This window comes from Oncorhynchus gorbuscha, linkage group LG09 (genome assembly GCF_021184085.1).
Source record: "Oncorhynchus gorbuscha isolate QuinsamMale2020 ecotype Even-year linkage group LG09, OgorEven_v1.0, whole genome shotgun sequence".
In the NCBI taxonomy this organism is placed as follows: Eukaryota; Metazoa; Chordata; class Actinopteri; order Salmoniformes; family Salmonidae; genus Oncorhynchus; species Oncorhynchus gorbuscha.
Genome location: NC_060181.1, coordinates 12,785,212 through 12,797,711, shown reverse-complemented (window position 1 = coordinate 12,797,711; position 12,500 = coordinate 12,785,212). Strand labels below are relative to the sequence as shown.

At 47.8% G+C, this 12,500-nt stretch overlaps 1 protein-coding gene across 1 annotated transcript in view; it reads left to right on the top strand.

Annotated features, from left to right (window-relative positions):
* Positions 1-12,500, top strand: part of LOC124043178 (ataxin-1-like) — a 206,055-nt gene that overhangs the window by 63,526 nt on the left and 130,029 nt on the right. The window contains exon 2 of the mRNA XM_046361455.1: positions 5,774-6,413. The gene's annotated coding sequence lies outside the window, so the exon portion shown is untranslated. The remainder of the gene's footprint in view (positions 1-5,773; positions 6,414-12,500) is intronic.

The window sequence follows — 12,500 nt, the reverse complement described above, 5'->3', positions numbered from 1 at the left end:
CAGGTCCTGATGGCCTGGTCTTCAGGGCTCTAATGTCCCTCCATCAGGTCCTAATGGCCTGGTCTTCAGGGCTCTAATGTCCCTCCATCAGGTCCTAATGGCCTGGTCTTCAGGGCTCTAATGTCCCTCCATCAGGTCCTGATGGCCTGGTCTTCAGGGCTCTAATGTCCCTCCGTCAGGTCCTGATGGCCTGGTCTTCAGGGCTCTAATGTCCCTCTAGCCACTCTTGACACTCACATCAAACACTTATCATGCTTTTAAACTCACCTCACTGGGATGATCAATTTGAAGAAAGAAGTTCACCAACAGGTTGAAACTGAGTGGAAAACATGGTCATTGCATGTTGTTTCAAAGCCTAACAACAACGAAATGGGCAGTGCTTTCTAAGGCGATAATTAATTCAAAACACCCATATGCAAGTTAGTGCTGATGCAAGGTTGCAAGATTGAATCCCCCGAGCTGACAAGGTAAAAATCTGTCGTTCTGCCTCGTTCCTAGGCCCTCAATGAAAATAAGAATGTGTTCTTAACTGACTTGCCAAGTTAAATAAAGGAATCCGGTGATGTTGTAGAGAAAAGCAGTCTGATTTAAAAAAAAAATCTTTATTTAACTCGGTAAGAACAAATTCTTATTTTCAATGAATTAACTAGTTAACTGCCTGTTCAGGGGCAGAATGACAGATTTGTAACTTGTCAGCTCGGGGGTTTGAACTCGCAACCTTCCGGTTACTAGTCCAATGCTCTAACCACTAGGCTACCCTGCCGCCTCTCCACTCTAACCACTAGGCTACCCTGCCGTCCCAACGCTCTAACCACTAGGCTACCCTGCCACCCCTCCACTCTAACCACTAGGCTACCCTGCCGCCCCTCCACTCTAACCACTAGGCTACCCTGCCGCCCATCCACTATAACCACTAGGCTACCCTGCCGCCTCTCCACTCTAACCACTAGGCTACCCTGCCGCCCCCTCCACTCTAACCACTAGGCTACCCTGCCGCCCCATCCACTCTAACCACTAGGCTACCCTGCCGCCCCTCCACTCTAACCACTAGGCTACCCTGCCGCCCCTCCACTCTAACCACTAGGCTACCCTGCCGCCCCTCCACTCTAACTACTAGGCTACCCTGCCGCCCCTCCACTCTAACCACTAGGCTACCCTGCCACCCTTCCACTCTAACCACTAGGCTACCCTGCCACCCCTCCACTCTAACCACTAGGCTACCCTGCCGCCCATCCACTCTAACCACTAAGCTACCCTGCCGCCTCTCCACTCTAACCACTAGGCTACCCTGCCGCCCCCTCCACTCTAACCACTAGGCTACCCTGCCGCCCCATCCACTCTAACCACTAGGCTACCCTGCCGCCCCTCCACTCTAACCACTAGGCTACCCTGCCGCCCCATCCACTCTAACCACTAGGCTACCCTGCCGCCCCATCCACTCTAACCACTAGGCTACCCTGCCGCCCCTCCACTCTAACCACTAGGCTACCCTGCCGCCCCTCCACTCTAACCACTAGGCTACCCTGCCGCCCCCTCCACTCTAACCACTAGGCTACCCTGCCGCCCCATCCACTCTAACCACTAGGCTACCCTGCCGCCCCTCCACTCTAACCACTAGGCTACCCTGCCGCCCCATCCACTCTAACCACTAGGCTACCCTGCCGCCCCATCCACTCTAACCACTAGGCTACCCTGCCGCCCCATCCACTCTAACCACTAGGCTACCCTGCCGCCCCTCCACTCTAACCACTAGGCTACCCTGCCGCCCCTCCACTCTAACCACTAGGCTACCCTGCCGCCCCTCCACTCTAACCACTAGGCTACCCTGCCGCCCCTCCACTCTAACCACTAGGCTACCCTGCCGCCCCTCCACTCTAACCACTAGGCTACCCTGCCGCCCCTCCACTCTAACCACTAGGCTACCCTGCCGCCCCTCCACTCTAACCACTAGGCTACCCTGCCTATTAATAATAGGGACATTTTTTATATTTCCAAAATGAATAGGCTGACATTACCCTTAGATACAAAACATCTCACCACTGTGTGTTTCCATCTCCTCCTCTCTGTCTTTTATTCCTTTCTAGAGCGCGCAGAGAGAGGGGCTGTCAACAGTTTCATTAAATATGTTGTGAAAACATGTTGACCTTTTCTTGACCTTTACTGCAGTGGGCTAAATCAGGGTCACAGAGTATTTCTTGGTAGTCTTTAACAAATCTACTTTAAATCAAAATGATACAACTCACACACATGGTTATGGGCTTTAAAAAAAGAAGACACCAGTACCATGTCAGATACAGAGTTGAAATGCATAAAAAAATAGTTTGCCTCTCAATTCTACACTTCACATACATTACATTACATTTAAGTCATTTAGCAGACGCTCTTATCCAGAGCGACTTACAAATTGGTGCATTCACCTTATGACATCCAGTGGAACAGTCACTTTACATCACAAAAATACTGAAATATAACAAAACCATTTGATATAGAAACACTGGATAAATGTTTTTTTTTTTCATTATGAAAAATATGAATAAGATTCAACCCATGAAACCACTCTAGAGGATGCTTTGGTCATTTGACTGCAGGAAACGGCTATGCCCTTGGTAGCTGCATGAACAGGGTATGGAGAGACAAAGGCATCCCAGAGTTTGTCGGAATATGACCTGTCACACAGCGAGAGGCTGCATGCTCCTTATACAGTGGTTGATGCGCGAAGGGAAATGAAGCCAGACGTTTCTATATGTAATCTAGTGTGACAGCAGAGTGTTGATGGTCGCCATTACAAAGAGGAGGATCCCTGCTGCTACTATATTTATTTCTCAGCTGTTTATATTAATCACAGCTCTGCTATAAAACCGGAGTGGCCTACCAGGCATGATTGAAAAAGGAACGGTGGGATTGTGGCCTCCTTTCACTATTCAAGTGCATAAGCATGACACGTCTTTCCCCCTCTGCTTCTGTTCCTGCCCCTTTGATATTGGGCTATTCTAAATCAAACCAAATGTGAGATATTAGTAAAGGCAAGATTACCGGTAGCCTAGTGGTTAGTAACCGGAAGGTTGCAAGAGCAGATCCACCGAGCTGACAAAGGTACAAATCTGTCATTCTGCCCCTGAACAAGGCAGTTAACCCACTGTTCCTAGACCAGTTAACCCACTGTTCCTAGACCAGTTAACCCACTGTTCCTAGACCAGTTAACCCACTGTTCCTAGACCAGTTAACCCACTGTTCCTAGGCCGTCGTTGAAAACAAGAAGTTGTTCTTAACTGACTTGCCTGGTTAAATAAAAATAAATAAACATTTTGAAAAGTCTGATGTGTGAAAATACTTGATGAGAAAACAGCTGTGCAGCCTGAGGAAAGGAACATTACACAAGCTTTTTTTACTACTTTCTCAAATCAATAGTCTATAGTCACATCATGCAGCCCATATACGCTTTCATTTCTAAGACATTAAAGTTTGTATCATTCACAACTAAAGTTACCAAGCAACTCTAAATCTTGCATATAGGACCCGTTTCAAATAATCCCTTTTACGCTCAACATAGCCTTCGTATGTGCACTCGCTCCTGAATGGGAAAAATATATTTTCTATTTTATTCAGCTAAGTTAAATTACATTTTTATAACTATAAAATCATGAAATATAAAAGGATGGCACGGGGACTCATCAAAATCTATCGGCTGCCTTCGATACTGTGAACCATCAGATCCTCCTCTCCACCCTCTCCGAGTTGGGCATCTCCGGCGCGACCCACGCTTGGATTGCGTCCTACCTGACAGGTCGCTCCTACCAGGTGGCGTGGCGAGAATCTGTCTCCTCACCACGCGCTCTCACCACTGGTGTCCCCCAGGGCTCTGTTCTAGGCCCTCTCCTATTCTCGCTATACACCAAGTCACTTGGCTCTGTCATAACCTCACATGGTCTCTCCTATCATTGCTACGCAGACGACACACAATTAATCTTCTCCTTTCCCCCGTCTGATGACCAGGTGGCGAATCGCATCTCTGCATGTCTGGCAGACATATCAGTGTGGATGACGGATCACCACCTCAAGCTGAACCTCGGCAAGACGGAGCTGCTCTTCCTCCCGGGGAAGGACTGCCCGTTCCATGATCTCGCCATCACGGTTGACAACTCCATTGTGTCCTCCTCCCAGAGCGCTAAGAACCTTGGCGTGACCTTGGACAACACCCTGCCGTTCTCAACCAACATCAAGGCGGTGGCCCGTTCCTGTAGGTTCATGCTCTACAACATCCGCAGAGTACGACCCTGCCTCACACAGGAAGCGGCGCAGGTCCTAATCCAGGCACTTGTCATCTCCCGTCTGGATTACTGCAACTCGCTGTTGGCTGGGCTCCCTGCCTGTGCCATTAAACCCCTTCAACTCATCCAGAACGCCGCAGCCCGTCTGGTGTTCAACCTTCCCAAGTTCTCTCACGTCACCCCGCTCCTCCGTTCTCTCCACTGGCTTCCAGTTGAAGCTCGCATCCGCTACAAGACCATGGTGCTTGCCTACGGAGCTGTGAGGGGAACGGCACCTCAGTACCTCCAGGCTCTGATCAGGCCCTACACCCAAACAAGGGCACTGCGTTCATCCACCTCTGGCCTGCTCGCCTCCCTACCACTGAGGAAGTACAGCTCCCGCTCAGCCCAGTCAAAACTGTTCGCTGCTCTGGCCCCCCAATGGTGGAACAAACTCCCTCACGACGCCAGGACAGCGGAGTCAATCACCACCTTCCGGAGACACCTGAAACACCACCTCTTTAAGGAATACCTAGGATAGAATAAGTAATCCCTCTCACCCCCCTTTAAGATTTAGATGCACTATTGTAAAGTGACTGTTCCACTGGATGTCATAAGGTGAATGCACCAATTTGTAAGTCGCTCTGGATAAGAGCGTCTGCTAAATGACTTAAATGTAATGTAAATGTGTGCTAAATGAACAAGCCTACAGCCTATGACATGGAGCATAGCCAGATGACAAAGAGTAGGCCAACTCATTCTGTTCTTCTGAAATACATGTTCTTCTTATCATAGTGTTTCTATAGACCTGCCGAAAATAAATCATATATTTATTGTGATGCTGTGTATTAAATTGATTTATTATATTTTTTTAAATGTAGATGTTCCAAAGGCTCGTGTTAGCGGCTTGTATGTGTGGAGGCCTCGAGATGCTAAATGTGTTTATGTTAATTAACGGTCAATTACCGTGAGTTCGGCAGTTATTTATATGACAATAACCGGCTGACAAAATGTCACCACAGCCACCGCAGCCTTAATTGTGGAGTCATTAAATGTTTTGATCTGAGCTGTGACTTCAGTAGACAGGAGTAGTCATCCCTATTGAATGTCTGAATTACAGTAATAACATTTTTTTACGAAGTAATTTGATCACAAAAAAAAATGGAATCGATCTAATGATGTTTAAAAAAAAAACTGCACTTACAGTAGTGAGTGCAGACCTTTTCATACTGGTCCTTCATGGGAAACAAACCCAAGCACCGTGCTTTATCAGCTCAGCCACACAGCTGTTACAGGCTGGTTTCCAAACGGTACCATAATTACAAACACACACTTTCCCTTCCTTATTAAGGAACAAGATAGATTAGCGGTTAAGAGCATTGGAGTCCCCGAGCCGACTAGGTGAACAATCTGTCGACGTGCCCTCGAGCAAGGCACTTAACCCGAATTGCTCCAGTGAGTAGCTCTGGAAAAGAGCGTCTGCTAAATGACTCAAATGTAACATGTCTTCTCTCTCCTCTCTGCAGGGAATCAGGGTGAAAGCACCTGGAGCGAGGCTGCAGTACTGACTGGGTTCAACTGAACCACGGTACTGACTGGGTTCCTGTGTTCAACTGGAGCGAGGCTGCAGTACTGACTGGGTTCAACTGAACCACGGTACTGACTGGGTTCCTGTGTTCAACTAGAGCGAGGCTGCAGTACTGACTGGGTTCAACTGAACCACAGTACTGACTGGGTTCCTGTGTTCAACTGAACCACGGTACTGACTGGGTTCCTGTGTTCAACTGAACCACGGTACTGACTGGGTTCCTGTGTTCAACTGGAGCGAGGCTGCAGTACTGACTGGGTTCAACTGAACCACAGTACTGACTGGGTTCCTGTGTTCAACTGAACCACGGTACTGACTGGGTTCCTGTGTTCAACTGGAGCGAGGCTGCAGTACTGACTGGGTTCAACTGAACCACAGTACTGACTGGGTTCCTGTGTTCAACTGAACCACAGTACTGACTGGTTTCTCATGTTCAACTGAACCACAGTACTGACTGGGTTCCTGTGTTCAACTGAACCACAGTACTGACTGGTCCCCTGGGTTCAACTGAACCTCTTTCTGGTTTCTCCCAACTGGACCACCGGACCAGGCCAGGACCAACTGCCTTCTACCATCAGGTAAGACTGGTTCTGTTGTAGTTGTAGTCTCAGCCTCCTACTATATAAGCATGTATGTTGTCCAAGCAAGAATGAATGAATTTGTACAATTCTTTTTTTACATTTCTTCTTCTGCTACTATATGTGCTTGTATAGACAGAGCTGCTGTCCTCGTCTACTAGTTTCATCTGAAGAATAGATACTGTATGTAGGATGAAAAGCGAGTGAGGTAGGTCGTGTTGTGTTGTGTACACAAAATGCATAGCAGTTCATTGCCTTACCAACCCAGAATGCTTCAGGTTTTAATAATACCGAGCTACCATGTTGTCAGTTTCCTGAGGTTGTCAGGGTTATCCAATCGGAGGACAGATCTGGCTGGCCAGAGCTATCTCGTCCAATCAGGAGAGGACAAGGGTGCAGGGGAGAGAGCAAGAAATAAGGTTCTACATTGAAACCCAGCCCAGCACAGACCACATACTAAAGTGCTATGTTGTAAACAGAACTTCATAGCTTAGCTTATGTCCCAAATGGCACCCTATTCCCTATATAGTGCACTAATTTTGACCAAAAACCTATAGGCTGTGGTCAAAATTAGTCCAGTACATAGGGAATAGGGTGCCATTTGATTCGAAGACTTAGTTTCCACAGTGTTTACAACCCTGGTGTTCTATGACAGAAGTTCCACTACCGAGCGGCTGTTTGTGTGTGTGTGATTGGTGGATTGACTCCACTAGACAACTGTAGTGGATGACTGACTCCACTAGACAATGGTAGTGGATGACTGACTCCACTAGAAAACTATAGTGGATGACTCCATTATACAACTGTAGTGGATGACTGACTCCACTAGACAACTGTAGTGGATGACTGACTCCACTAGACAATGGTAGTGGATGACTGACTCCACTAGAAAACTATAGTGGATGACTGACTCCACTAGAAAACTATAGTGGATGACTGACTCCACTAGACAATGGTAGTGGATGACTGACTCCACTAGACAACTGTAGTGGATGACTGACTCCACTAGACAACTATAGTGGATGACTCCATTATACAACTGTAGTGGATGACTGACTCCACTAGACAACGGTAGTGGATGACTGACTCCACTAGACAACTGTAGTGGATGACTGACTCCACCAGACAACTGTAGTGGATGACTGACACCACTATACAACTGTAGTGGATGACTGACTCCACTAGACAACTGTAGTGGATGACTGACTCCACTAGACAACTGTAGTGGATGACTGACACCACTATACAACTGTAGTGGATGACTGACTCCACTAGACAACTATAGTGGATGACTGACTCCACTAGACAACTATAGTGGATGACTGACTCCACTAGACAACTATAGTGGATGACTGACTCCACTAGACAACTATAGTGGATGACTGACTCCACTAGACAACTATAGTGGATGACTCCATTATACAAATGTAGTGGATGACTGACTCCACTAGACAACTGTAGTGGATGACTGACTCCACTAGACAACTATAGTGGATGACTGACTCCACTAGACAACTATAGTGGATGACTCCATTATACAACTGTAGTGGATGACTGACTCCACTAGACAACTGTAGTGGATGACTGACTCCACTAGACAACTGTAGTGGATGACTGACTCCACTAGACAACTATAGTGGATGACTCCATTATACAACTGTAGTGGATGACTGACTCCACTAGACAACTATAGTGGATGACTGACTCCACTAGACAACTATAGTGGATGACTGACTCCACTAGACAACTATAGTGGATGACTGACTCCACTAGACAACTGTAGTGGATGACTGACTCCACTAGACAACTGTAGTGGATGAGTGATTCCACTAGACAACTGTAGTGGATGACTGACTCCACTAGACAAGTATAGTGGATGACTGACTCCACTAGACAACTATAGTGGATGACTGACTCCACTAGACAACTGTAGTGGATGACTGACTCCACTAGACAACTATAGTGGATGACTGACTCCACTAGACAACTATAGTGGATGACTGACTCCACTAGACAACTATAGTGGATGACTGACTCCACTAGACAACTGTAGTGGATGACTGACTCCACTAGACAACTATAGTGGATGACTGACTCCACTAGACAACTGTAGTGGATGACTGACTCCACTAGACAACTATAGTGGATGACTGACTCCACTAGGCAACTATAGTGGATGACTGACTCCACTAGACAACTGTAGTGGATGACTGACTCCACTAGACAACTATAGTGGATGACTCCATTATACAACTGTAGTGGATGACTGACTCCACTAGACAACTGTAGTGGATGACTGACTCCACTAGAAACTATAGTGGATGACTCCATTATACAACTGTAGTGGATGACTGACTCCATTATACAACTGTAGTGGATGACTGACTCCACTAGACAACTGTAGTGGATGACTGACTCCACTAGACAACTATAGTGGATGACTCCATTATACAACCGTAGTGGATGACTGACTCCACTAGACAACTATAGTGGATGACTGACTCCACTAGACAACTATAGTGGATGACTGACTCCACTAGACAACTATAGTGGATGACTCCATTATACAACTGTAGTGGATGACTGACTCCACTAGAAAACTATAGTGGATGACTGCATTATACAACTGTAGTGGATGACTGACTCCACTAGACAACTATAGTGGATGACTGACTCCACTAGACAACTGTAGTGGATGACTGACTCCACTAGACAACTATAGTGGATGACTGACTCCACTAGACAACTATAGTGGATGACTCCATTATACAACTGTAGTGGATGACTGACTCCACTAGAAAACTATAGTGGATGACTCCATTATACAACTGTAGTGGATGACTGACTCCACTAGAAACTATAGTGGATGACTCCATTATACAACTGTAGTGGATGACTGACTCCATTATACAACTATAGTGGATGACTGACTCCACTAGACAACTATAGTGAATGACTCCACTAGACAACTATAGTGGATGATTGACTCCACTAGAAAACTATAGTGGATGACTGACTCCACTAGACAACTGTAGTGGATGACTCCATTATACAACTGTAGTGGATGACTGACTCCACTAGACAACTGTAGTGGATGACTGACTCCACTAGACAACTATAGTGGATGACTGACTCCACTAGACAACTGTAGTGGATGACTGACTCCACTAGACAACTGTAGTGGATGACTGACTCCACTAGACAACTATAGTGGATGACTGGCCTTTGTTTTGATTTGTTTGTTTGTCAATTAGTGTGTGCAGGGTGAATATGTGGTCTGTCGTATGATAATTTGGTCAAAAGCCAATTTGACATTTGCTCAGTACATCGTTTTCACTGAGGAAATGGAAGAGCCGTTCCCCCTTCCGCTCTACCTTCGGGGGGATGGCCGAAGACGGCCTGGAAGCGACGGGTGAACTCCTCGAAGTGGTCTCCTTCTCCCCACAAAGTGTTTGCCCACCCCAGAGCTCTTCCTGAGAGGCTCTTCCCGATGGAGCAGAGTACACAGTGTTTGCCCACCCCAGAGCTCTTCCTGAGAGGCCCTTCCCGATGGAGCTGAGTACACAGTGTTTGCCCACTCCAGAACTCTTCCTGAGAGGAATGAGACGAGGGCAGAGACTCTCTCCCTGAGAGGCTCTTCCCGAGGGAGCTGAGTACACAGTGTTTGCCCACTCCAGAGCTCTTCCTGAGAGGCTCTTCCCGGGGGAGCTGAGTACACAGTGTTTACCCACTCCAGAACTCTTCCTGAGAGGCTCTTCCCGAGGGAGCTGAGTACACAGTGTTTAACCACTCCAGAACTCTTCCTGAGAGGCTCTTCCCGAGGGAGCTGAGTACACAGTGTTTGCCCACTCCAGAGCTATTCCTGAGAGGCTCTTCCCGAGGGAGCTGAGTACACAGTGTTTAACCACTCCAGAACTCTTCCTGAGAGGCTCTTCCCGAGGGAGCTGAGTACACAGTGTTTACCCACTCCAGAACTCTTCCTGAGAGGCTCTTCCCGATGGAGCAGAGTACACAGTGTTTGCCCACCCCAGAGCTCTTCCTGAGAGGCTCTTCCCGATGGAGCTGAGTACACAGTGTTTGCCCACTCCAGAACTCTTCCTGAGAGGAATGAGACGAGGGCAGAGACTCTCTCCCTGAGAGGCTCTTCCCGAGGGAGCTGAGTACACAGTGTTTGCCCACTCCAGAGCTCTTCCTGAGAGGCTCTTCCCGGGGGAGCTGAGTACACAGTGTTTACCCACTCCAGAACTCTTCCTGAGAGGCTCTTCCCGAGGGAGCTGAGTACACAGTGTTTAACCACTCCAGAACTCTTCCTGAGAGGCTCTTCCCGAGGGAGCTGAGTACACAGTGTTTGCCCACTCCAGAGCTATTCCTGAGAGGCTCTTCCCGAGGGAGCTGAGTACACAGTGTTTAACTACTCCAGAACTCTTCCTGAGAGGCTCTTCCCGAGGGAGCTGAGTACACAGTGTTTACCCACTCCAGAACTCTTCCTGAGAGGCTCTTCCCGAGGGAGCTGAGTACACAGTGTTTACCCACTCCAGAACTCTTCCTGAGAGGCTCTTCCCGGGGGAGCTGAGTACACAGTGTTTACCCACTCCAGAACTCTCCCTGAGAGGCTCTTCTCGGGGGAGCTGAGTACACAGTGTTTACCCACTCCAGAACTCTTCCTGAGAGGCTCTTCCCGAGGGAGCTGAGTACACAGTGTTTACCCACTCCAGAACTCTTCCTGAGAGGCTCTTCCCGAGGGAGCTGAGTACACAGTGTTTACCTACTCCAGAACTCTTCCTGAGTGGCTCTTCCCGAGGGAGCTGAGTACACAGTGTTTACCCACTCCAGAACTCTTCCTGAGTGGCTCTTCCCGAGGGAGCTGAGTACACAGTGTTTACCCACTCCAGAACTATTCCTGAGAGGCTCTTCCCGAGGGAGCTGAGTACACAGTGTTTACCCACTCCAGAACTCTTCCTGAGAGGCTCTTCCCGAGGGAGCTGAGTACACAGTGTTTACCCACTCCAGAACTCTTCCTGAGTGGCTCTTCCCGAGGGAGCTGAGTACACAGTGTTTACCCACTCCAGAACTCTTCCTGAGTGGCTCTTCCCGAGGGAGCTGAGTACACAGTGGCCAGGTAGAGGTCCAGTTGTAACAGGAATCCCTGGCACTGTGCTGCTGTCCCATCATGCTCCCTGGGAAGGGAGAGACGCATGCCACTGAGACTGGCTCCAGACGGGACGGGTAGAGGTAACCCCGGTTGCGGTGGTCGAGGCACTGGAGAGACTTCTTGTATTTCTGGGTCTTTTGGTTTTTGGTTGGACAGGTTTCTGAAAGGTTTCTTTCTTAGGTTTTTGTATTCTTCATCAAACCATTTGTCATTGTTGTTCATTTTCTTCGGTTTTCTGTTTTAAAGTATTTTTAGATTTGATAGGGAAGCTGAGAGGTCAAATATACTCTTCAGATTTTCTACTGCCAAGTTTACACCTTCCCAATTACAGTGAAACATTTTGTCCAGGAAGTTGTCTATAAAAGATTGAATTGTTTTTTGGTAGGTTTCTACACTATATTCCTTCCCTCTATAGAATTCCTTAATATTACTCAGTTCCTTGGGCTTTGATACCTTGTGATTGAGTATTGCTCTGTTCAAGTAGACTGTGATTTTGCTGTGGTCTGATAGGGGTGTCAGTGGGCTGACTGTGAACGCTCTGAGAGACTGGGTAGAGGTCAGTGGTAAAGTAGTCTACAGTACTACTGCCAGGAGATGAGCTATAGATCTACCTACCATAGGAGTCCCCTCGAAGCCTACCGTTAACTACATACATACCCAGCGTGCGACAGAGCTGCAGGAGTTGTGACCCGTTTATGTTGGTTATGATGTCATAGTTGTGTCTAGGGGGGCGTATGGGGGAGGGGATGCTGTCACCTACGGGTAGGTGTTTGTCCCCCTGTGTGCTGAGGGTGTCAGGTTCTTGTCCGGTTCTGGCATTTAGGTCACCACAGACTAGTACATGTCCCTGGGCCTGAAAATGATTGATTTCCCCTCTCCAGCATGGAGAAGCTTTCTTCATTAAAGTATGGGGATTCTAGTGGGGGGATATATGT